Raw genomic sequence first — 27,446 nt, 5'->3', positions numbered from 1 at the left:
GTCTCGTACTCCTGACCTCAGGTGATCTGCCCACCTCGGCCTCCCAAAGTGCTGGGATTACAGGTGTGAGCCACCGTGCCTGGCGGAGAGGTATTTTAAAGGCAACACGAGGGTTTGTCTTCTGGACACATGGAAGTCTGAATGTCCTGGATCTGATGTTTGATAAGATACCTCTTCACTGTCCATAATTGGAAAGGAAATTCTGATGGAGGAATCAAATAAAATTCATAACAAACAGGACATAATTGAATGGCAAGCAGAGAGGTAGTCACCCTTCGACAAATGTCTGTCTTAGTGCCAGCATTCTTCTGGAGGCTTGTAGCTGTAGTCAGATGAGCCCCGCTATGCCTGGCTTAACTTCATGAAAGTTTTGTGACTTAATAAACAAGGTGTGGTGGGAACCAGAGTGAGACTCAGGCTGGTCGAGCCTTGCCTAAGCACTCAGGAACAGGATCATGTGAAACAATACCTTGCCCAGGTCACGGCTACGTCAGGTATCAGCACTTTGCTTATTTCCGGCCAAAGCCCAGGTGAGTCAGGGAAAGTTCACGTACCTCTGGCCTTTATTCCACCCCACTTCTGCGTTTAGTTGTGGAGGGAGACTCTGGCCTGGAAGACTCAGAGGACTGACTGTTCTTGAAAACACCAGAAGTCATAATCCGATTTGTGTGAATGTTGGTTCTCTGCTTGGGGAATGGTGAGGGAGGGAAGGTGGCATTCACACTGGAGAGGTGGTTGGGGCCAGCATTCTTCTCTTGCTCTCTATCCCCTGTCCCTAAGTGACCCATGCTTCTAAGATTGCTCTGAGAGCATGACGGGTGTTCATCAATGTGTTCATTTTTCTCTTGATCACACAGGAGACCATATTTCAGGCCTCCTTATTCTCCATCAACTGGACATGGTCCATGGAGAACTCCAAAGACCAGAGGATGATGGAGCCTCTAGGAGGGAGGGCCCAGGGCTTCTGAATCACCTTGTGGAAGGATGCTGCTGAGTATCTCATCAGACTGTGCTATGAGTGGGGCATAAATCTTCATTAGGTGACACTACTGAGAAGTGGGGTTGTTTGCTACAGTGGTAAGAGTATCTGACCAATACAAGGTGGCTGCAAAATCTGACTTTCCAAGGGCCCACATACCTGCCTTATTTTGTGCCTCAGCCTTCTCATTTATAAAATGGGATACGACAGTACTTACATCATCGGGATGTGATGAGGTAAAGTATTTAAAGTCGGACCTGATACTTGGTGAAATGTTAGCCACTACTCCTATTACTGGTGCTATGAGACTATTACTACTACTACTTCTATAACCTCTACTACAGCACCCTCCCTATTATAGCTGTGGGGCTTTCCTTTGAGACTAGAAAGCCCATGAGATAAGTGGTTGCTTGTTTTCCATGAAAGCCAGCCATGGATCTCCTGCTTCCCAGAGAGGGGAAAATAGGTTTCTTGATCAGAATCTATGTGAAGTATGAGCTAAGCCAACCGAACAAATCTTAGGTCCTGCCACCCAGGGATTATGTGCAAGGAAATGGCACATTTTCTATTGTTACGGAAGCCAAACACCACCTGATGATTCATAATGGATTTAGAGGGGAGAGATCATTTTGGGTTATGTGAAAATTGTTGAAGATTTTATGGAGAAAATCAGTTAGTTGCTTAGTCTATCCAGTTCATTTGACGGGGGTGAAAAGAACAAATGCTGAACATGGCCCTAGAAATTTAATAGCAACCATGGAGTAAACTTGACTTTTCAATAGGGGTTTGCCTTATGAAGCTTAGACAATGGGATTGTAAACAAAGGCAATATTGCATCTGTAGTGACATCCAGGCCACTCAACCGGGATAATTTGAATTGTTCTAACTGGCTAACAGATGAAGGTTGATGTCTGGGTCTTAGGATGGTGCAGTTGAGAAGTTGAGTGTGGTAATTAAGAATGTGGTCTTTGAAGTCAAATTTCTTGGGTTCAAATTCAGTGGCTTACCAGTTGCATGACCTTGGGCAAGTTACTTATTCTGTCTGGGCTTTGATTTCTTCATTTGTATTATAAACTGGAAGTAATCATATACTTCTCTTACAAGGTTGTTGTGAGGATTAAATGAGTTAACACATTTCAGTGGCTTAGAATAGAATGATATTGTGAAAGGAAATTAAATCTTAGGACCCCAAACTCATTAAGCCAAAGGGAAAAGTGGAGCTAGGAACGGGGTCACCCAAACCTGCCTCCCCGTTTTTCATTCCTAAATAAGATGGCTACAAGATGAAAAGCTACATGTCTCCCCCATATTTTGCCTACAAGTAAATTCCTGGTGAGCTGCAAGATCTTTACTCTAAGGTGTTTCTGTTAAAATTTCACCATGGCAATGCAAATTGATAGCTTATCTTTACAGGTGCAGCCATCCTCCTGCCCAACTGACCCAAATGCCTATCTGATTATTTCCCTGCCCCATTTTGTCTATGTTATCTTATGTAAAATGCAGATTGCCTGCCTTTTTCCTCTGCCTTATTTGTCTGTGTCATCTTACATAAAAAAATGCAGATTTATTGAGCCAGACAAAGGCACGGATGACTAATTTTTCCTAGCCCCCTCTTACGTGAAAATTGTGTACTTCGCAATATCCTGCCCTTTCCCCTTTAAATTTAGAGCCCTCAGAATCATCTTTGGAGAAAGGCATAGACCTGTCTCCCAGGCTCGCATTCTTACCTTTGGCAAATAAACTTCCTAAAATGATTGAGACTTATGTCGTCATTTTTCTCAATTGACATCACTAATGATTATTGTTATAACAAAATATTGTTTAGTACCTTGGTCTGCAGCGTAGCCATCTATTTCGAAGGGGGTTTTAAGTTTTGTAACATTGACAGAGAAATTCAAAGCTTCATGCCTTTGAGCGTCAATCCCAAGGAGTTCCCCCTAGAGGTCTGGCATAGAAATGTGTTTGCCTCACCTGTAATTCCAGCACTTTGGGAGTCTGAAGCGGGCGGATCACCCGAGGTCAGGAGTTCGAGACCAGCCTTGGTAAACCTCGTTTCTACTAAAAACACAACAATTAGCCAGGCGTGGTGGTGGGCACCTTTAGCCCGGTGACTTGGGAGGCTGAGGCAGGAGAATCACTTGAACTCGGGAGGCAGAGGTTGCAGTGAGCCAGGATCACACCATGGCACTCCAGCCTGGGCAACAGAGCAAGTCTCCGTCTCAAAAAAAAAAACAAAAAACAAAAATCAAAAACCAAAAACCAAACCAAACCAAAACAAAAAAAAAATGAAAGAAAAGAAATGTGTTTGCCTGATTCAGTGGTGGCTCCAGGAGCAGCACGAGGAGGCGGAGTGCTCAGGACCAAGAGGATGCAACATACCATTTCCAAGATACTCATTTTCACCCATTTTGTCTGTGGATTTTTTGAGCCAACCTGACTGACCTTTGAAGCTGTTTCCTGATCAGGAAGACTGGAGAGATAAGAATGAGGCTGAGGACTGGAGTACAGTAGGCATCTATGATGCTGACCTGTCTCAGAAGATGGGAAGAAGCCACCTAGATGTGTGGATAATTATTTTCCCGAAATTAATTTTTTACTGTTTTTTTCCCCCTTTTGTCTCTCCGCTTTCCAACTTTTCTTTAAAACATAATTTCAAACTGTAAGATGTATATTTGTTAAACTTTTAGTGTGGAACTCATTTCAAATTATAGAAAAATTGCAATAGTAAAAATACTGAGAAGCACAACAAATACCCTTTATCCAGAATCACCTGTTGTGGACATTTTATTCCATTGGCTTTATCATTTGCTCTCTCTTTCCATACATACACATATACATGTATGCATAACATAGAAACAATATATTTGTCTCCTTTGCAAGCAAGTTGCGTACACCGTGGCCCTTTACCCCTAAATCCCTCAGAGTGTATTTCCTAAGACTAGGAATATTTATTCTTTTGCACAGCTGTAGTACGCTTATCAACTTTGGTAAATTTTGCCTCAATATAATACTCTAATCTACTGTCCATATTCCAGTTTTGTTAATTGACCCAACAATGTACTTATAACACTTTTTTTCCTTCAATAAGGACTCAGTCTAAGATTGCATTTAGTTATATGTCTCTAGTCTCTGTAAGGTATATTTTTTAAAGGGCAGAGCACTTTCAAGCACTAAAAGGATAATCTTTTTTTTTTTTTTTTGAGACAAAGTCTCACTCTGTGGCCCAGGTTGGAGTGCAATGGCGCAATCTTGGCTCACTGCAACCTTCACCTCCCCGGTTCAAGTGATTCTCCTGCCCCAGCCTCCTGAGTAGCTGCGATTACAGGTGCCTGCCACCACGCCCAGCTCATTTTTGTATTTTTAGTAGAGACGGGGTTTCACCATGTTGGTCAGGCTGGCCTTGAACTCTTGACCTGAAGTGATCCACCCATCTCGGCCTCCCAAAGTGTTGGGATTACAGGCATGAGCCACCATGCCTGGCCAATCTTCCTTTCTTGCTCTTAATAACAGGAGCAAACACACTTGATCTACTTACAATATTCAATGCTGTAATTAAGAAAAAATAAAATGTTCATATCTTAAAAATGGCTAACTTTTTTGGGGTGCTGTTTAGAGGTGTTTAATTTTTCTAAGTTATCAAAAGTTTCTATTCTCATGCTTCTGTTGCTATAAACTTCTCAAGGACAAGTGTTCTCTTCCTTCCTCCAGTTTAATTTGAAAAATGTGCAGGCACCAGCAAATGGAATTACAGGGAAATCTTTTAGTGTACAGATGGGAAAGCACACCCTTTTGGAATTCAGATTGAATCTGTGCTTTCCCAGGTTTGGTTTTCTCAGACAAATGCTACCTATTTTTACACAGGAAAAATTCTACCAGCAGTTATAAGTACCTCTCAAATTTTGGGCACAGCAAAGAAATTATAGTTGATCCTTGAACAATGTGGTGATTAGGGATGCTGACCGCCCCCCCCAACGCCACCAATGCAGTTGAAAATCCACGTATAACTTCACCAATAGCCTGCTCCTCAAAAACTTAACCAATAGCCTACTGTTGACTGTAAGCCTTGCTGATAACACAGTCAATTAGCACATATTTTGTATGTTATATATATATTATGTACTGCATTCTCACAATAAAGTAAGCTAGAGAAGAGAAAATGTTATTAAGAAAAAGGTGGATGAAATACATTTACTATTCATTGAGTGGAAGTGGATCATCATAAAGGTCTTCATCTTCATCATGTTCATGTCGAGTAGGTTGATAAGGAGGAGGAAGTGGAGGGGTTGGCCTTGCTGTGTCAAGAGGGGCAGAGGCAGCAGAGATGGGCAGAGGCAGCAGAGATGGAGGAGGTGGAAGGGGAGTCAGGAGAGGAGGCATGTTCAGTGTAACTTTTACTGAAAAAGAGTCTGTATAAATGAACCTGCATAGTTCATACCCATATTGTGAAAGAGTCAACTGTACTGGAAAAACAAAACCCATAAAATCTCTTCCAATGTGTTGAGCAAAGACATGGGAAACAATATTAAGGTTCGAGGTCTCTCTTTTCATTGGCAATAGCTTCTTTGGCTGTTTCTTCCACTCTTTATAACAGACTTCTTTAGGAGGGACCAGGGACTTTTTAGATTCAGCTTGCTACATGTTTTTATGAATTCCATAAACAGAAAGGGATGTGTGCATGGGTGGGAGAGGAGGGGAAAAAGAGGTAGAAGAGTGGTGGTCATTCGCAGGAAGGCTTCTCTGACTGCTAAGAATGTATGAAATACTGCTCATAATTGTCACTATGCAAACTTAAATACACCTCAGTTAGCAATGAGCAATTTACCACACATTGGCTTCCAAACGTTGGCTTTCTTCAGAAGCCAACATGTGGTAAATTGGAATGAGGTAGTCGAGGAGAGCAGGCTCTGGAAAATAAGGTGAATGTATGGAGGGGAGATGGAGGAGGGTTAAGGGAAGGGTTCCTTTGCAGTCTTTCAAAGTTTACTTGTTTCTTGAAGCCGTTATCAGTTTATCATTTATAAAAAAGGTAGAACTATAATAGGACCAAAAATAGGCTGTGTAGGGAGGATGCTAGCTTCCTCTTCAGAATGTGTGGAGTCACCTATAGTTCCAGCTACTTGGGAAGCTTAGGTGGAATGATCGCTTGGGCCTTGGGTTCAAGTCCAGCCTGGGCAACAGAGACCCTGTCTCTTTTTTTTTTTTTTGTAAGAGAATTTAGGATGTGTGGAGTTAATGGTTACGTAGTCTAGCAGAGAATATGTTTCTGAGAATAAGAAAGAAAAACACCAGGGAGACTGGTGTTTGAATCTCGGATCAAGTTGAAGGTAGTCTGAAAAGCAAGGAATGTTCTAGAACCTTAAGTCTAAGGGAGTGGAGAGTAAAAATGAAATCCAAGTTGAGGTGAAGATGGAGTCTTTTATCACTGACTCGTCAGTGGCTGTGGGCAAGGAGGAGGGTAGGATGGTGCAGGGAGAGCTATAGGATAACGTTTCTGTTCTCCCTGAAAATGCTGAGGTTTTCCAGTTCTCTAGCTGCAGAAATTAGTCCTCTGGGATATAATGTGGATGAACTGCTGACTTTGAGTGCACAAACTCATTTCTATTAGAAAGGAATGGCAGCTTTTACGTAATCCTTCTGAGTGGCCATTTTGTATGCATAGGATGGTTCAACTCATGGGTAATGCAGACTTTTGATATTTGCTTTAGGAAATGGCCGTAAAGGAGAAGAAGGTCTTGTAAGGCCTCTCATGTCCATTTCTGGGGCTCACAGTCTGGTTTGGTGTGGAAACACCTAAGTATGCTCTTTTCGCAGCTTCTTAACAAACAACTCTTAGTAGCTCCAACCTCTTGTGGAAATTAAGCTTAACACTAAATAAGTTAAGCAAGTGAGATGTACCCATAGTCATCAAACCATTTTTCCTGGGTAACTTGTATAAATTAATTTGATTATTTTGTAGACTGACTTCATAAGAAATCAGGAGCTGGAATTCAGGTCCACATTATTCATGATGTGTAATATAATTGAGATTAAAGATTAAATTTTTGTCTTAGTAAACGTTGAAGATGTAGTTAGATATCATAAAACCAGTCATGTTTAATGATCCCCAGCATTTTTTTCAGTCTCTCAGTATGTATGTGAGAGGGAACTGTGAGCTAAAAATAAATAAAACCTCACTTGTCACATGACAGCTAACAGCATCCATCCATTTCCAGAATGGCAACTTTTGTATCTCGATTTTAATAATTCATGAAAGACAAGAGGTGTGGTTCCTTCAAAAGCAGGTGAAGTGGACCCTTATCAGCCCATCAATTCCTTTTCCTGCTGGGACTCACAGATTGATGGCAACAGTGAAACTTCTGTAGTTTCATAAAATAAAGTTTGATGTTTACATAATCATGTGGGTTGTTTTTAACCTTTTTTAACCTTTTTCGTTAGAATTTTGTGAAACGAATAATGCACATAGCAAATAAAAGTTAATTTACAAGTTTATCTGGTTGATCAATGTATAAAGATAAATTACACATATATATTAGATTTAACTCTATAAAATGGACATATTTAGGTAAAAAACAGCCAGCTATTACTAGTTTCATAAGTTACCAATTAAAACACGTACATGCAAACATATTGCATTTCTACTTATCAAAAAATAATAATGGAACATAGTGAAATTATAGTAAGATAGATTGCAAATAATAACTTTTATAATAAAACACTAAACAAACTAATTTGTAGAGTACTCAAGGAAAGTCATTTTTCTTCTGTATGTAGGTAATGTGTTTTGTTCTATCAGGGAATTGGGGTATGGGTTGCTATGGACCAAATTGTGTTCTTCAGAATTCCTGTGTTGAAGCTGTGAATTACTGTGTTTGGATGTAGGGCTTTTAGGAGGTTAAGGTTTAATGCGGTCATAAGGGTGGGGTCCTACTTTGATAGGATTGATGGCCTTCAAAGAGGAAAGAATATTACTCAGCCATAAAAAGGAATGAATTAGTGGCATTTGCTGCAACCTGGGTGAGATTAGAGACTAAAAGTGAAGTAACTCAGGAGCAGAAAACCAAACATCATATGTTCTCACTCATAAGTGGGAGCTGAGCTATGAGGATGCAGAGGCATGAGAATGACACAGTGGACTTTGAGGACTCGGGGGAAAGGGTGGGAAGGGGGTGAGGGATAAAAAACTACAAACTGAGTGCAGTATATACTGCTTGGGTGATGGGTGTATCAAAATCTCACAAATCACCACTAAATAACTTAGTCATGTAACCTATGGGAAAAAAAAAAGAATAGCTTTTTGCTCCTGATTCACCACTGTTCACTCTCGCCAGCGAACAAGTCGGTCAAGAAGCTGCACTGCAGCCGTGGCTTTTAAAGATCCCAGAAAAACACCCATGGAGCTGGAGGTGGTGATTTGCTGAATTCGAATCACACTAATGAGCTGCCACATAAAATCTCTGGAGAAATGTGTGCTGACTTGAACAGAGGAGCAAAGGAAAAGAATCTCGAAGTGAAAGGACCAGTTAGAATGCCTACCAAGACTTTTGAGAATTACTACAAGAAAAACTCCTAGAGGTGAAGGTTCTAAGACATGGGATCATTTCCAGATGAAAATCCACAAGCCACTCATTGACTCGCACAGCCCTTCTGAGATTGTTGAGTGGATGACTTCCATCAGTATTGAGCGAGGACTTGAGGTTGAAGCCACCATTGCAGATACTTAAGTCAACTATTTTAATAAATTGGTTACCAGTTAAAAAAAACAAGAGAAAGATACACCAGAGATCTCCCTCTGTCTGTGTGGGCAGGCCCTGAGGAAAGGTTACGTGAGGACATGGTGAGGACTTGCCATTTACAAGCCAGAAAGAGAGCCATTACCAGGAACCTGCTGTTAGACTTCTGACCTCCAGAACTGTGAGAAGATAAATCTCTGATGTTTAAGCGATTGGGTCTGTAGTATTTGCTATGGCAGCCAGAGCAGACTAAGACAGGGATAAGGAGGAGGTAGTTGAAGTCAGAAGGCCATCCTAGGGGCTGTTGCATCTGAGCAAGCAAAATCTGTAAATAGATTTTCCTCTATGAGTAATGCGGAGGGGTTGTATGGAGCTGAGGGGATGTGGGAAGCAGCTTTGTGCTGGGAGCACACGTGCAAAGGCTGGTGAGTTTGGGGAACTACAGGCAGTCCAGTATTTCTACAAATTAAAACGCAGAGGAGGCTGGGTCTTGGAAAACCTTGCATGCCCCCATGGAATGTGAATCAGCTTCTACCATGGTCCTGATAGCTTCCATTTATGGGTCCACCGGAAGGCTGCATCGGTCTTTGTTAAGCTGTGAATGCTGAGGCAGAGAGTGAGTGACAAAGGGGCTGAGTGAGAACTGACCTTCCAGTCACCCCCATATCCATCTCTCAGGCCCAGAGCTCTCCACAAGTTGATGGTGTAAGCAACAGAGAATTGGTGAAGGGTAAATACTCCTAGGGTGCAGGTAAAAGGCAGTGAAGGGACTGCAATCCCATTCCTAATTCTATACTGAAGAGGATGTGATGGGGATAGAGAGCAGAGGACAGGCTCAGGTGACTTTAGGTGATCTGTTCAGCAAGAGATGGACAGGACTTGGACTGTGCAGGAGGGATCATTTAAGGGAAGGAGTCCAGGATAACTCCCAGGTCTCTGTCTGGTTTCACCTGTGGGGAGGAAGCAAAGAAATTGGCCTGAAGTAGTGACATTTTTTATCTTGGTGGACATCTGGAAGGCAATTCAGTCTAGGACTTGCAGAGAGGTCTTGGCAGACAAATGGGCTTGAGGGCAACCTTGCTTCATTTCCCACTGCTCCTAAGTTTTAGCTTACTTTCTGGTAGATTCTACAGATGGAAGATAGTAGGATCACAGCAGGAACTAACTCTCTATCTTGTCCACTCCAGGTCACAGGAATCTGCATTTAGGTTTCCCTTAAGGCAAAATTGGTGGTGTCATGTGAGAGGGGTTGGGGTGGGAAGAAGGGAATGTTCAGTGACTTAAATACTTAGGAACACATCAGCCAAAATGGTGTGGTGTGGTAGGAATTTAAATTGTGCTTGCGCAGCTTGCCATGCTGGTCTGAACTTTGAGCAGAGTGCCTTGGATTGAAAAATAACACACATGTTGTGGGCAAGGCACTTTTATGGACTTGGAAGGAATGACTATGCTTTCTACATATCTAAAGAATTAGAATTTAGGCTGGGTGCGGTGGCTCATGCCTGTAATCCCAGCACTTTGGGAGGCTGAGGTGCTCAGATCACGAGGTCAGGAGATACAGACCATCCTGGCCAATACGGTGAAACCCCGTCTCTACTGAAAATACAAAAATTAGTCATGCATGATGGTGCGTGCCTGTAATCCCAGCTACTTGGGAACCTGAGGCATGAGAATCGCTTGAACCCAGGAGGTGGAGGTTGCAGTGAGCCGAGATCTCACCACTGCACTCCAGGCTGGCGGCAGAGCAAGACTCAGTCTCAAAAAAAAAAAAAAAAAGAATTAGAATTTAAGCCCACTTGTAGCATTATAATTTATTATACACATAGAGTCACTAAGACTAACAGGAGTCCCTGTCCTCAGGAGCTTAGGTAGAGCACAAATGGGCACACCCCAAATCAGAACAAACTCATGGAGGGGCTGGGCCTCCAAAATTGTTATTGCTGCAGCCTATCATGAAGCAGCTGGGTTTCAGAGGCAGTGATGAGTTCCCAAATTGGATAAAGAGAGCTATGAACATTGACTGGCAATACTTTGGAGGCCTAGGATGACTGTTCAGCCAGCTAGGACAGGAGAAGACCCTGTGAGATGTGTGGAAAAGGATCCTTGAAAAGATGGTGCTATGGTTTGGCTGTGTCCCCACCCAAGTCTCATCTTGAATGGTAACTCTCACAATTCCCACACATCATGGGAGGACCCCAGTGGGAGGTGATTGTATTAAGGGGGCCGATCTTTCCTGTGCTGTTCTCGTGACAGTGAATGAGTCTTACAAGGTCTGATGGTTTTAAAAACAAGTTTCTCTGCACAAGCTCTCTCTTTGCCTGCTGCCATCCGTGTAAGATGTGTCTTGTTCCTCTTTGCCTTCCATCATGATTGTGAGGCCTCCCCAGTCACGTGGAACTGTGAGTCCAATTAAACATCTTTCTTTTGTAAATTGCCCAGTTTCAGGTATGTCTTTATCAGCAGTGTGAAAACAGACTAACACAGATGGGATGAGGGAGAGGGAGCTGGAGGTTTAGAAACGGTGCTACGGATGGAGGTCTGAGCAGGGAGGAGGATGGATGGAGAACAATCCTGTTCAGAGGAGGGCGACAGGGAGTCGTGGTTCCTGAGGAGGGGCAGGGAGTCAGGGAGGATGCTGGTTCCACCGTGGAAAGCAACAGGGCAGGGAAAGGAGATCTAACCCCCTCTTGAATGAGGCTGGACACCCCTAGCCAGTGTAGCCACAAGGAGAGAGGTGAGAGGAAGCCTGGGGGAAAGAACCTGAATATTTGAGGGATGAGCCTAAGAAAAGATACATGAGGTGAGATTTTTAAAGGTGAAGAAAGATCAGAGAGATTATGGACCTAGGATGGCAAATGCAGCAGTACGTGTTTGCTTTCTCCTTGGGCAGAAATAGAAGGAAAAAAATCTCATGGATCCTAGAATAGTGTGCATTTGCTAATTAAAGGCAAAAATGGCCTCTGGGAAGGGAACTCTGAAATGCATGGATTGCAAGTGAGATGATGGTGAGGAACTATTAGTATTTAGGAACTCTCTGAAACTTTGAGAGATAAATTGGATTTGTTCAGGTATGGAGGACAGGAGTTTAAAGGTCCAGGGACAAGTGGAATGCATCCAGCCATTTTTGTACAGGAGGAGGAAGAATAAAGAAGTAGGGTCACAAAAATAAATAAGTAGGAGTTCAGAAAGTTAAGGAGGCTGGGTACAGTGGCTCACGCCTGCAACCCCAGCACTTTGGGAGGCCAAGACAGGAGTATTGCTTGAGGCCAGGAGTTCAAGACCAGCCTGGGAAATATAACAAGACCCCATCTCTATTAAAAAAAAAAAAAAAAAAAAAGTGAAAGAAAAGATCACAATACAGGGAAAAGTGAGCTAAGAATCCCGGCATTAGAGAGCCCTTGATGTGGTCCTGAATCGGCTATTTCTATCTGTTCCCTGAGCCTAACCTCAGCGCTGGCCTCTCTAAACCTCTTTTCAGTCCTCTCATTTTGAAAACAGGGCCCATTACACATTCTCTGAAAGCTTGCTGAGTGATTTAACCACATAGTCTAGGGGAAGCACTCATCAAACATAAGGCCTCTCTTTTTGATTTTTATCCTATAGTGGTATCTATCTAGAGGCTGGTGAAGACAGTGTGGTGGAAGGAAAGTGGGAAGGATACACTGAAATAGGACATAGACGTAGACAGGAGTCGATGGTCGTCTGGCTTGATAGGGAAAGTTAGAGAGCTCTCCTGAACCACAGTTACAGAGCTTGGGGTTATAACACACACAGCCCCAGAGAAAACACTTTGTTTACCATATTTCCTCTTCTGCTGGGGCTCTGGCACCTTAATTGGTCAAAAGGCAGCAAAGATCCGCAAAGATCAGGTCTATGCATGAATGGCTTCCTTCTCCCACCTTCCTTTGCGAGGTCCAGCTATTAATTACACTGAGTGACAAAGATTCTCCTTGTTGCATGATGGACACAAGGATGAATCTTTGTTACTGACTGCAAATAACAGAACGAGTGGTGACCAAGAGTCAGGCTGGGAAAACACGCTTCAAATCACGCAATGGGCATATGGCACTTTCTTCTGAAATGACACAAGAGGCTGCAGAGAAACAGAGTGGGTATTATTTTGTTAACTTCCTCCTATGAAAATAGAGCCTCCGTCCTTTTTTTTGCTGGTTCATTTCTGGCACTGGAACAAACTGTCTCTTTACATTAGTTCAGTTCTGCAGAGAAACGCTCACTTAGAAGGAAATCGTTGGAAAATCCAGGCAAGAATCCATTTTTTAAAGTCACCACTGAATGATTGCTTTCTTATTGTGCTACATGGGTCTGGAAAAATCATTCCTTTTTGTACATATTTTTCTTTTTTGCTTTGTGTTTTCATTCTGCTTAAGACACACATATGTGCCAAAAATGAAAACATTTTCAAAGGGCAAGTTTCAAGGACTCCTAAAAATAGGACCAGTTGCCAAATATATATTTCCCCAATATGTAAATGGCTGAAAAGGAGCACAATGAAAAGCATATGCTATTCAAATTTTCTTTAGAAAAACAAGAGCTGGAGGAGCTGACTGAATCTCTTTAAACTAGTGGCTTCCATGTAAATTTTATCTTTAAGTCTTCAGACATCATTCTTTGAATATTTTACATCTATCTTTTAATCAAGACTGAAACAAGCTACTAAGAATAATCTTATTTTCCAAATGGGAAAAAGTCATTTCATCACATCAGTCTGTAACTTGACATGAACCTTGCAAATAAGCATTAAGGCCAAAAAAGGTATAAAACACCCAGAACAGCTAGGCCACTTGTGGCTGCTTCACAGATCTAGGGGCAAATCCATGAGCTGGAAAGTAAAGGCACATTAGTTCGGGTAAGAAGTCTTTTATTTCTTGGCTTCTGCGGCCTGCAATCAGGAATTACCTGAAATTCTTTCTGGAAACAAAAAGGCAGAGCATATATACATTAATTAAAATCAAAGAAGTCAGTGGTGGAAGGGGTTTGCTTAGCATTCTATGGCTGTCACCCAGTATGAATGGATGTTCTCTATTCTTAAGCCTGTGCCTTGTAATTTAGGAAAATTATCATTCTTGTGAAAAATCCCATTGGTGAGCTAATCTCTCAAATGCCTTCTTTTATTTTCTGAAAAAAAAAAAGAAAAAAAAAAGAAAAAAAAAACTTTTTTGATCAACGAGTCAACATGTTTAATGATTATAAGTTGTCTTGTCAAAGGTTTACAAACCTGCATGGCTGTGTCCTTCTTGGGTGGGCTCCTGTGGGGCTGGAGTCCCCTGAATTCCCTGGAGACCTCCTTTTCCTCCAGCAGGGCTATGGAGACAGTGCTTGGCCAGGAAGTATGGCTGACAGTCTACACTTTTATCCTTGGAATTATCTTGCTTTCCCAGCTCTGGTTAAAATTTTTCTTTCATATCTTAATATTTCCATGATAGACCATGGGGGAGGGAAAAAACCTCAGAAAAGGTTTCACCCTTGCTGTTAAAAAGTTGTGACCTTTGCTCACATTTGCCAGAGAAAGTGGCTTATACCACCAATTAACTTGAATTATTAACTCTTAGATTAATAATTTATTAGAAACCTAAAGGCCTGGGCACTGCCAAGATCCAAACGATTTAAAGAAAAACAAAGAAAACAACATAGCTCTGATTATAACAATTTGTAGACAATGCTTGGAATAAGCAATGGCATTTTGGCTTTCCAAAGGATTTCTTATTTTCCCTCTAATACCGCACTGACTGAAGAGTCAAGCAGATTCACTAATAATACCTATAATGACTCATGCAGATGTTGGTTTTAATTTTTTTTATTTAAGAAATATTCATTGATATGGTTTGTCTGTCTCCCCACCCACATCTCATCTTGAATTGTAGTTCCCATAATCCCCACATGTCATGCATGGGAAGGACCTGGTGGGAGGTAATTGAATCACGGGGGCGGTTATCTCCACGTTGCTGTTCTCATGATGGTGAGTGAGTTCTCGCGAGATCTGATGGTTTTATAAGGGGCTTTTCCCCCTTTGCTCTGCACGTCTCTTTGCTACTGCCATTTAAAAAAGGACATGTTTGCTTCTCCTTCCGCCATGATTGTAAGTTTCCTGAGGCCTCCTCAGCCCTGCGGAACTGTGAGTCAATTAAACCTCTTTCCTTTGTAAATTACCCAGTCTCTGGTATGCCCTTATAGCAGCATGAGAACGGACTAATACATTCATATACCTCTGTCTTTGTGTCATCTTCTATTTGAAACACTTGCACATGTTAATTTATTTAATTAGTGTTCCTAACGACCCTCTGACTTAGACATTTATTGTCATCTACATGTTACAGACAGGGCAAGGAGAAGCCATGCCAGAGTCACACAGATAGATGGTGACTGGCTGCGTGACCTCGCCAGGGCTGCCCAGACAAAGTAGCACAGACTAGGTGCTTTAAACAACAGAAATTTATTCTCTCACAGCTCTGGAGGCCAGAAGTCCAAGATCAAGGGGTCAGCAGGTGTGGTTCCTGCTGAGGCTGTGAGGGAGGATCTGTTCTTGGCTCTCCCCCAGCTTCTGGGAGTTGCTGCAGTCTTTCGCATTCCTTGGCTTTTAGACACATCACCCCAATCTCAGTCTTTATCATCACAGGGCAGTCTCCCTGTGTGCTTGTTTATGTGTCCAGATTCCTTCTTTTATATAAGAACACCAGTTATATTGCATTAGGGCCCACCCTAATCACCTCATTTTTATTTGATTACCTTCTGTAAAGACCCTATCTCCAAATAATGTCACATTCTGAGGTGCTAGGGATTAGGACTTCAACATGTGGATTTTGGAGGGTGAGAACACATTCAACCCATAACACTGGTAGAGCCAGGATTCAAACCCATGACGTCTTGGGTCTGTGCTCTTAACCACCATGCTATGCTGCCTTCCATTGTTTGGTCTTTTTTTTTTTAATAGATAAAGCTCATTAGGGCAAGTTTGATTTGGAATATCTTATTGATCCCTATCCAAGACTTGTCCTCAGGGTAGGTGCTCTTGTGGACAATGTTTTCTTGAGCCCAGGAAGGGATGTGCTTAAATTTAGAGAGATCAGATTGGTTTGCAGCTAGAAGGTCTCTAAATTCTCTTCAAGCTCTGAGCTCAGTGTTTTAAATCAAAAAGCTCTTTTAGTTCCTCCTGCTTGACTCCCTAGCACCTTTTCTTAAATCTACATTTTAAAGGGGTTGGAACAGGGAGAGACCTTATTACTTCCTTTTTTTTTTCTTCCACATTCCTGTTCTTGGAGCCATGATTGAGTAACAGAGCACCTCTGCTACCTTACAAATCTACTTGACCTCATCATATCTTGAAATGGAAAAGGGAAACCAAAAGGTCTGATTCTTTGGACTTTTAGCTTGATAAGGAAGCCAAGCTTGAAAATCCTTGTTCCTTAATGGGGAAGGAAAAAGAAAAAAAAAAAAGAGTAGACAAAGGAAAATCAGGAAAAGTAAAAGCAGAGAAAATAACTTGGCAAACAGAAGTAAAAATAGGATTTGGGATTTAAGAAATTGTGCTTTGTTTCATTAAATGCCAATTTGCAAAGGAGAAGGATGATGGCTGACACTCCAATGATGAAGCCTGGGGTGGAGCTTTACACAGTACCATGTCTTATCACCTCATCCACCGCCCCACTGAACTCACTCTGACAGCTGTCTGGGAGATTCACTGGAAGGATTAGATTCTCAAAAACATATGCTGCATTTGGCTCCCAACCTCAATATTTTTAGGGTTTTCTCTTTTCTTACTATTTCTTTCTTTGTGTGTGAAGACTTACTAGCATTTAAGTGCAGTTTATATGTCAGATTACTTCCTTATTTTTATTTTCCTTTGAAGCAAAGAATGTCATTAAAAATTATGCAGGAGGGTGACAGGCAGATTATAGAAATTTGTTCCCATTTTTTAACACATTGTCCACCTTTTTCAGTATGTTTACAAATTTGCTCTGTTCTGAAGGCAGAAGTGATAGAGTCATTTCTAAGTTGACTATAAAAGAGGACAGGGGACACACAGAGGTCACTTCAGAGGGTAGGATTGAATACAGAGAAAGGTCAGGGATTGACTGGGGCCACATTGTCCTGCTGCGTTTCTAAGGAGGGTCATCAAATCTGTTTAGAAATTTCTGACTCTTGCCTTGAAAAGACTGGTCCAGAAATTTGATCAGGCTCTTACTTCTCTCACCCTCTCAGGGGCTGCTTTTCTTTGGAAGCTCCCATAAATGTTAATTCATACAGAATCCAGCAGATTAATAGACTGCAAAAACTGCCACAACTCTTCACTTTCCCCTGTATCCATGTTCCTTGTAATGTGACTTTGCAACTCTTCCTTCAAGAGGTGGAGTCTGTTTCCTCTACCTTTGAATCTGTTACTGGCCCGTGACTTGCATTGGCTAATAGAAATCAGCAGAAGTCATGGTGTGCCCTTTCTGAGCCTAGCATGAGAACTCAAGAGGTCTTACATGTGACTATTCTTTCTTAGAACTCTGCCCAGGTATCTTATGAATAAGACAAGAGTAGCTTGCTGGGGATAAGCAAACACATAAACACATAAAGCAAAGGTAAGATGTTCTAGCTGAGGCCACCCCAAACTAGCCAATCCTTAGCTGACTCCTCAGCTGAGCAAAGATGTATGAATGAGCCCAGGCAAAATCATGGTACCCATCCAAATGAGGCCAGATCAAGTTGCTGACTGAATCACGAGCTAAGCAAATGGTAGTTGTCTTAAGCCACTAAGTTTTAGTGGCTTAAGTTTTAGATTTGTTAGGCAGGAATAGCTAACTGATGTACTACCTTGGAAATTTGATTAAGTTTTGTGTTGTCTGTTCTTTCTTGTTGCTAATGTTCTTTGGAGAGCCTCAACAAATGTTTATTTATACAGAAAACCTAGCACTGTTGGTAATCCCCTCTCCTGCTAATGGTAGAATGATCATTGCTAGTGGAGAATATTATAAGTTGGTCCTTGGGTTCACCTTTGGGCTTTCCTCTTCATGGGGGGAGATGCAAGATGCAATATTTGATCCTTTAGTTTGGATAAGGTGCCCTGGCATACCCCTTGACCACTGGACTCCTAAACATTTTATTGATGTAGCAAGCCTCTGAATCTTCATGGGCTTTATCTGTCATCCTCTGGAAGATGTGTATCTTACTAAGGTCTGCAATGTACTTGTCAATTCTTGCTCATTTGACCTGACTAGAATGATGTCATCTATATCACATATCAATGTGACATTCTATGGAATGCCCAGGTGTAGAGATGTCCAGATCTCCACAGACTATAATATGACCAAAGGTGCAAGAGTTAACATAGTCCTGGGGCAAAACTGTAAAGGAATATTTTTTATTCTTTCTATTTCATTGCAAATAGCTTCTGATCTTCTTTTTTGATAGAATTAGAAAGGAATGGCTTCACCAAATCAATGGCTGTGTAGAATGTCCCTGAGACATTATTCATCTCTCCAACAAGGATGTCATGTCAGGAATTGAAGGAAAAAATGGCTGCTGCTTAGTTGAGTTTGAGTGGTCTATCATCATCCTCCAGGATCCAGACAGTTTCTGCAGGGGACTTCCCATGGAATGTGATGATCTGGTGGGTTTTCTGGGAGTCTTCTGTCATATCTCCTCTCTAGCTTGTTCCCTGCAGTTGCTCCCAGCAGCTCTGGCGTCGGAACCTCACTAAGTTCAGACATCACTTTTCTCATGCTTTGAGGCTCCGTCCTAATAGCCAATTTATGCAGTCTTCTGGGGTCCTTCCTGAAGTAGGTTAAATACCAAGCAAGGTCAATATTCTATGCCAAAGTCAGGTTCCTGGTTGGGAGAGAACAGGACCTGACACTTAGATGCAAGGCAGCAGCTAGGGTGAGGCAAGCAAGGGGCCGATGGTGCAAAATTTAAGGAGGTGTTCACTCTCAGGTCCATGCATGTGCAGGGAGTATGTGAGTCCTGAAATTTTGTCCCCTAGTTGCCTCCCTCACCTCACCTCACCTCATCCCCAGCTCTGCTCGGGTGGAGGAATCTGTGTTGATGCCATTAAAATCTTGAATCTCTGGGTTCTCCTGAGCCCTCTAAGTTGCAAAAGGAGCCCACACCTCCTGGGAAGAGCTAGAACTCCCCTCTAGCCTGGAGATAGTACAGAGACCTCTCCTCTGCAAGATAACGAGAATCATCTCCTCAGTCTGTGCCTACGCCACCCCTTTTGACCCTTAGATCTGTCACTATGGTTATAGCACAGCATGCCCCAGTGGAGGCTGTGCTGGGCCCCATAATTGAAGGTAAAGCACTGTAAAGCCCAGGTAGCGTGAACCAGCAGGGCTTGGAGAGTATGCATAGGCTGGATCCCAAGGGTGCTGTACCATGGGGCTCAGCACAGAGATTGGCTAAAGGGAGTTGATTGATTTGGGAGTACTCTATAGAGACCCAACTCCCTGGAAGGACCCTCCAGGGACTGTGCGATGTAGCTAGCAGGGGGGTCTGGGCTGCTCATCACTCTCCCACTCCTTCCTGTGCCAGATTGCTCCAGAAAGCTGATTGGCAAGTGGACTGGGAAGAGGATCCGTGGAGCTAGGAATTTTGATTCCTTGGACATGGAGATTGCACAATCTATAATTAAGACTTAAATCAAATTCGCTCACCCCTCCCTGGTGCTTGCTCTCCTCTCTACGATTAATAACCTGTGTACTTTCCTAAAAACTGTTGACATACTTACACGTATTATCTGTATTTACTTTCTCATTCACTGATTCTTCCTTCATGTTTTGGTTCACTGAATTCCAAATTATCCTTAACCAGGTTCTGTTTTTGTTCAAAAACCCCAGATGGGGTTCTCAAACCCCAGGAGTTTGAGACCAGCCTGGGCAACATGGTGAAACCCCATCTCTCCAAAAAATACAAAAATTAGCCAGGCATGGTGGTGTGCACCTGTAGTCCCAGGTACTCGGGAGGCTGCGGTGGGAGGATCACTTGATCCCAGGAGGTGGAGGTTGCAGTGAGCCAAGTTCACACCACTGCACTCCAGCCTGGATGACAGAGCGAGACCGCTTTTCAAAAAACCAAATCAAAACAAAAACAATAACGACAAACAAAACCCCAGTGGAAACGTTCAGTCCTTATGTCGTGACATAAACACCTTATTCTCATAACAGTTGTCACTGGAACTCCTTGTAGGAAGGAATTTGTCTCGCTTAGTGTGGTTGGCAGAATGATGCTCCCCTCTGCCTTCTAAAAAGATGTCCACATCCTAATCCTAGAATCTGTTTTATGTTACATAGGAAGGGGAGAATTAAAGTTGCAGATGGAAGTTGTCATAGGGGCCCTCATAAGTGGAAGAAGGAGGTCAGTGTTAGAGAGACACATGTGAGGATGCTGCGCTGCTGGCACTGCAGTTGGAAGAAGGGACCACAAGCCAAGGAATGCAGGTAGCCTTTAGAAGCTGGAAGAGGCAAGGAAACAGGGACTCCCCTAAAGCCTCCAGAAAGGAATGCAGCCCTGATGACAATATGATTTTAGCCCAGTGAGACCCATTTCAGACTTCTGGGTGCTGAAACTATACTACAATAAATTTGTATTGTTTTAAGTAACTAACTTTGTGGTAATTTGGTGCAGCAGCCATAAGAAACTTTTACACTTAGGAAAGCACTGAGACACAGCTTAGGCCAGAATATTGGGAAGTCTGGTAAATGTGTGCAGCCAAGAAGGAAAAGCTTTTGTCTGGGGAGAAGTAGGGAGGAGGAAGGGTAGGGAGGGTAGTGTTAGCCAAACATGGTATTAGATGAAAGGCTGGAACCACAGCTGGCTGTCTCTGAGTCTTTTTTTTTTTTTTTTTTTGGTGGAGTCTTGCTCTGTCACCCTGGCCTGATCTCGGCTCACTGCAACCTCTACTTCCTGGGTTCAGGCGATTCTCCTGCCTCAGCCCCCTGAGTAGCTGGGACTACACACATGCCACCACACCTGGCTAATTTTTGTATTTTTAGTAGAGACAGGGTTTCACCATGTTGGCCAGTCTGGTCTTGAACTCCTGACCTCAGGTGATCCACCCGCCTCAGCTTCCCAAAGTGCTGGAGTAACAGGTGTGAGCCACCATGGCTGGCCTGTCTGAGTCTTAATTGCTGTCCCGATGGATGTCTTTGTTGACCACTCCCTTCCGTACTCACCCCTTGGTTTCTGTCATGCCACACTTGCAGTCGGGGACGTCACATCAGAACTTAGCCAAGCAAAACGTTCAGAGTCCACTGGCACATCCAGGGGTCTTCTTGGATCTTCCCCAGTCTTATCAGAACGACTCACCTCTATGTACCCAAAGAGCCCTCAGTCATTGCCCTTCAGAGCTGAAAGCTGACTGCGGAGGTGAAATCACACACAAGAGACGGACAGGAAAAGCACAGCTGCTGCAAACTTGGGGAGATGGTCCTCTTCACCCCAAACCATCCTCTGTCTGAAACCTGGGATAATTTAATTGAGCTGTGTTGCGGGTTGAATGATTCCCTGTCAAATCCACACATTGGAAGGCCTAATTCCTAGTACCTCAAAGTGTAACCTTATTTAGAAATAGGATATTTACAGAGGTCATCAAGTTAAAAGGATGTCTATAGGGTGAGCCCTAACCTAGTGATTGGTGTCCTCACTAAAAGGTAAAAGGGGAAATTTGGACACAGAGACAGACATGCACAGAGGGAAGACAGTGTGAAAACACAGGGAGAGGATGGCATCTACAAGCCCAGGACAGAGGCCTGGAACAGAGCCTTCCCACACAGCCTCACAAGGAGCTAACCCTGCCAACACCTGGATCTCACACTTCCAGCCTCTGGGACGGTGAGAAATGAACATCTGTGGTTCGGGCTGCCCAGTCTGTGGTACTTTGTTGTGGTGGCCCTGGCAGATGCACACAGGTTGGAAACCTCTACAATTTGCATTCACTTCCATAAACAGGTGTTCATTCTTAGGACAGCTGGGGGTTTTCAATCTCAGACACTAAAGAAGATGGTAAGCCTTCTCCACTTCGTTTCTGCTTGTGGTTGAGGTTTGGTACCAAGAAGCCCACCTTTACTGTTTTTTTTTTTTTTTAACAACACCAAGGCCAAGGGAAAAATGTGAAAACCCAGAAGCCCCACCTGGAGAAGTGGGTCAGTGAAGAGTGATCTATTACAGCATCGACTTTCTGAGAAGAGCAATTAAATGCACATAATCCCATTTTCTCCAAAGACAAATAATGATTATAGGGCCCCAACTTCTGGAAAGTAAGATGCTTCTGCGAATGTCCACAAAGATAAACAAAGTTAAAGACCAGGTTATAAATGGGGCCTGTGCAGGGAACCATGGCTCAGTGACACAGGCTGTGTCTGCTGCTCTAACTCGATTCCCCAGCTCTGCCCCCCCCACTGTTTCTGTGAGTTTTTTATATTCCCAGCATCACTCTGCCTCAACTGCTCTGGAAGGCAGAATTTTGGAAAGGAAAGGAAGAGATTTTCTTTACTTTATTTCTCATATGTTTCAGAAAGCTGTATCTTAATCAAAAAGTGTTGACAAAATGCATTCTTAAACATTTAAAAGTGATGATTTTTTTTTTATTCCTTAGAGAAATGGCTTCATTTACTTACCAGAGTCCTTTATTGATGCGTGATACTGACATGACCTAGGAAGCTTGGCCTTTAGATGACTTAACAGTGCTGCCATCTCACCTTGACCCTTGTTTAGGGAGAGTTATTCTGTGCAAGATGTCACAGGGAAGACTGTTCGCATTCATGAAAGTCCCTAATTTACCTCTTGTTGTTTGCTTTCCTTAGGTAAATCCACTGACGATGAGTTTGTAGATGAATAACTGTCCTGGGAAATAATTACAAATGCTTTAATTGAAGGCTACATATGTCTTCACAGAAGGTTTTTTATACCTCCTGGGTACAATTGTAGGGATCCTGAGATGGTGCAGAAAAATGAGTGTGAGGTCAAAGTGCATGCATTTGAGACAGTGGAAATCACCATCCTCCGGTAGACTTATGGGGACAAGGATACTAGGCCGAGTGTCTTAGGGGCTGAAGACAGGAGAAATTACACTGCATAGCAATGGTCCCAGGAAAAGTAAGGGAAACCCTAAAGGGAAGGGACCAGGCACCCAGTGCCAGGAGCCATATCAAACATTTCCAAAACAAGGGGTTTAGGCTCACCTGTGCAGATGAGGTCTGATAAAGAGGTCTGATGCATTCCTAGTTCCTAAGAATGTGGAAGCAGGTTTACTCTTACATGTTCAAAATGATAAAGTAGATACTTCTAGTGATGTGGCATTTGGGAAGGGACAAGAAGTGAAGGTGCCTCTGCACACCCAGATGCTGACTCCATGCAAGAGTCAATCTATGCTCACAGGGATGATGGACGGAGCTGTGATTGATGGGATTGGCTGGAGTTCTCCCTGACATGCTCTGGGACCAGCTACTTGTAGAAAAAGTGCTAACGAAAGACTTGGAACCAACCCAAATGTCCATCAATGATAGACTAGATAAAGAAAATGTGGCACATATACACCATGGAATACCCTGCAGCCATAAAAAAGGATGAGTTCATGTCCTTTGCAGGAACATGGATGAAACCAGAAACCCTCATTCTCAGCAAACTAACACAAAAACAGAAAACCAAACACCACATATTCTTTTTTTTTTTTAATTATACTTTAAGTTTTAGGGTACATGTGCACATTGTGCAGGTTAGTTACATATGTATACATGTGCCATGCTGGTGCGCTGCACCCACTAACTTGTCATCTAGCATTAGGTATATCTCCCAATGCTATCCTTCCCCCCTCCCCCCACCCCACCACAGTCCCCAGAGTGTGATATTCCCCTTCCTGTGTCCATGTGATCTCATTGTTCAATTCCCACCTATGAGTGAGAGTATGCGGCAAACACCACATATTCTTATGCATAAGTGGAAATTGAACAATGAGAACACATGGACACAGGGAGGGGAACATCACACACTGGGGTATGTTGGGGGGTGAGGGGCTAGGGGAGGGATTGCATTAGGAGAAATTCCTAATGTAGGTGACGGGTTGATGGGTGCAGTGAACCACCATGGCACGTGTGTACCTATGTAATATACTGCACATTCTGCGTATGTACCCCAGAACTTAAAGTATAATAAAAAATGAAAAGAAAAAGTGCTAACCTGGAACTCAGGAGGTTCAAAACTTCTTTCCCTGGGCTGTTTATTCAGTCACAAGAAAGTCTGAGAAAGTCACTGAACCTCTGTGTCTCACTTCATTTATCTGTAAAAAAAGGATAATAATGCTTATTTCACCTGTCTCTCAGGATAAATACAAACATCAAACTTTGAAGTGGTTTAAAGATGAGAAGGAAGAAAGAAAGGAAGAAGGAAATGAAGGAGAGAGAGGGTAGGGGAGAAACATGAGTAAGAAAGAAAGGAAGGGGAAAAGGGAAAGAAAGAAGGGAGAGAGGAAGGAAAATGGTTACTTGAAATTCACCTTGCTCTGTGTTGAGATTCTGAATTAATTAAGTGAAAGTTGGGTGCTCTGGGGGAATAGAGGTTGTACCTCTCAAAATCTGTTTCTTGGATACTTAAGCTAGAAAAACTGAGTAGTACAGCCACTGAACTTATATCCTGTATGAAAAACTCCAGTTCCAATCTCTGGAAATTTAGTTGCTTGATGTGTCTTAACTTTTGTTGTTGCTGTTGTTGGCTGCAGTCATTCTTAAACTATCAGAATTCTCTTTAAAACTGCAGAACTGTGCAATATACTTCAACCACTGGGCCCTAAACCGCAAAACCCATCACAAAGTCTGGCAAAGCAGATCAGCATAAGAGGATGTCTTTGAAAGACTAAGATGAACATTAAATTAATCAACCAATGCTCTAGGGGGAAATGGCCACTAATTTCAAATTTTTCATCTCTGGGAAATCAATTATTATTATGTTTATTGATGTTGTATTTGTCACTATTTTCAGCCATTTCCCCTGATGACATGGGTTAAAATAAGAACATTGTTGTAAAAGAGATTAGACGTGTTCGATTCTGTTTCTAGACTTTCGACCTCTCAGCTACCTGGGATTTGGGAGAGAAATCGAGGCCGTGGGGCAGAGGCTGAGCTGGCTTTTTTCGTTGTTGTTCCTTTCTAGCATTGCTTTTGCCTCAATAAGATTTTTAACATTAGCTAAACACCAGCTGATGTTTATCATTTGCTGGCCGGATTTCGGACACATGTGTATATAAAAACACTCCCTTTCCAATCAGGTTGTTTGGGGGTTGGAATTTGTTTCCTCACTCCCCAGAAGATTCTGGGGACCCTCTCCCTCAGTGTATGGGGTGGAACTCCCCCTTGTCAGCTGCAGAGAAAGGGGCATTCTGCTGATGTGTTTAATCCCCAAAATGGAATGGCCCTGACTCACGGGAACCAGTTAACACCAGCCTGTGCACATTGTTCCAAAACCTAATTGCCTATTCCGTATGGAATTGCTCTTGTCCTTTTCGAAGCACTCAGTGATTTGGAGTCACCATAGCAGTGATCAAGACAGGTTTGTCAGCACAATGACAATATGCAGATCATTCTCCCATTTGGTTGTGTATATATTTGCATTTGCAAATATGCAAAACTATCATATATATGGTTTGTGTACAGCAATAGAGAAGTGATTCTAGAATCACAGTACATGTTCCATCATATTCTATGAAGTTTGAGAAATTTGTAGCAAATCACACACACACACACACACACACGTCTCTTCTAATATGCCAGGCACTATACAAATTCTGAGACACATTCTAGGAAAATACAAAAGCAAATTGACTATTCCAACTCTGCCTTTAATGAACACAGTCTAGTGAGTACATTATATTATTAAATCTTAGGTTTATACATACACATATGTTAATGTACCTCAAATAAAAATATAGTGATAATTTCTAAATGAAGCTCTTGGATGACAAATGTGTTTATAAACCTTTATTGGCTTTAGATATTTAAAAATAATACCTGCGTATGCTGTAACATATTTTAAGAACACAGACGCTTACAAAACAATGACAAAATAAACACAGAAGCCCTCTTTTCCCCTTAATCTCACTCCTCAGGTGGCTACGGTTTATAACTGTTTGATGTGTGTTCTTCCTAAATGTTTGTTTGCCTATAAAACATAAAAACAAAGAATATATGTGGTAGATATATTTGTATGCCATCACCTCATTCTTTTTTTTTTTTGAGATGGAGTTTTGCTCTGTCACACAGGCTGGAGTGCAGTGGCACGATCTCAGCTCACTGCAACCTCCACCTCCCAGGTTCAAAAGATTCTCCTGCCTCAGCCTCCCGAGTAGCTGGGACTACAGGCACCCGCCACCACACCAGGCTAATTTTTTGTATTTTTAGTAGAGACAGGGTTTCACCGGGTTAGCCAGAATGGTCTCAATCTGCCGACCTCGTGATCTGCCCACCTTGGTCTCCCAAAGTGCTGGGATTACAGGCGTGAGCTACTGCGCCCGGCTGCCATCATCTCGTTCTTTCAAATGACTTCCTATGATTCCATATGATGGACGACATGCTATTATCTCATGTCATGGATGTACTAGAATTTATTTAACAGTTCCTTATTGGTGGGCACTTAGGTTACTGTCAGTTTGTGTGTGTTTTGCGCTACATTTTAAATGGATTCTGAATAAGGGAGAACTTGTTATAGCAGGAATACTAGCAATGTCAGTGATATATAAGCAATGTTCAGTACTTGACCATTGAAGCTTTTGATCGAGACACAATATGATCAAGGGTGTATATTAGAATAATGCAAGGTGGGAGCTGAATTGGAATGTGACTCTAAACAGAGAAGACCAGTAGGCTATTTCTGCAGTCATCTAGATGTGAGATGCTGAAGATTTGAATAGGGGCTATGGTAGTCAGAAAGGAGATAAAAGATTCTGGAATTACCATTCATATTCCATTAACTGGGAGAAATTGGTAGTGAAGAAGAAGATACTAATTCCTAATTGCAACTAAATCAAAGCTACAGTCAGCTTTTGATTTTCTAATGGTGGGACACAGAAGAGAGCTGGGACATGCTTCTGGTTAGTGGACGAATGCTGATCATTCACTTTGGGAATGGGTCAGGTCTTGGGAGTATATGTGACTTGGGGTGGAGGCAGGAGGCTGAGAAGGGGAGGCCAAACAGTTCTGATCTCTCTTCCCTGCTTACATCAAAGGCAGCTCTTCTGCTTTCAGAGTTCTTGCTTCTCCACTTGACAGTTGGCTAACAGATGCTCTCAGCTGGAGAGGTAAAGGGGTCCCAACTCACTGCTCAGCCTCAACCATGTTTAATTCAGCCTCAAGTAATCAAAATGTGATCCTTTTGGGGAAATAGAACTGACAGGAGATGGTGGCTGATTAGATACAGGAATAAAGAAGAGTTAAAGATGGCTATGAGATTTCAAACCCAAATGAATGGGATAATATGGTAACATTAATTGAAAGAACTTGGCAAAGGGATCAATTTTTTTTTTCTTTTTAGTGGAATCAGGATGGAAATTAATGTCTTTAAATTTTTAAAATGCAAGATGGAGAAGATACAATTAGAAACTGAAAATTTTGTCCTGGAACTCTATAGAGAATTCAGTTGCAGTCATCATCACATGGCTAAGGTTTGGCCCTATGAAAGATGGAATTTCGCCTGGAAAAGCTGTCAAGAAAGTCAGGGAAAGCACTGTGGTGAAGAGCAGCATTTGATGATGG

General features: G+C 42.4%; 1 long non-coding RNA gene and 1 other non-coding gene across 2 annotated transcripts in view; one reads left to right on the top strand and one right to left on the bottom strand.

Moving 5' to 3' along the window:
• Positions 1-424: 424 nt before the first annotated feature.
• Positions 425-27,446, top strand: part of LOC134809253 (uncharacterized) — a 355,314-nt gene continuing 328,292 nt past the window's right edge. Inside the window, exon 1 of the long non-coding RNA XR_010154519.1 lies at positions 425-530. This is a non-coding gene — a long non-coding RNA (uncharacterized LOC134809253). The remainder of the gene's footprint in view (positions 531-27,446) is intronic.
• Positions 12,622-12,714, bottom strand: MIR802 (microRNA mir-802). Its single transcript, NR_035992.1, has one exon. It is a non-coding gene; the product is annotated as a microRNA mir-802 (primary transcript).

The sequence above is a fragment of the Pan troglodytes genome, chromosome 22 (genome assembly GCF_028858775.2).
Source record: "Pan troglodytes isolate AG18354 chromosome 22, NHGRI_mPanTro3-v2.0_pri, whole genome shotgun sequence".
Taxonomy (NCBI): Eukaryota; Metazoa; Chordata; class Mammalia; order Primates; family Hominidae; genus Pan; species Pan troglodytes.
The sequence above is the reverse complement of the archived record's forward strand: the minus strand, read 5'-3'. Positions and strand labels throughout refer to the sequence as shown.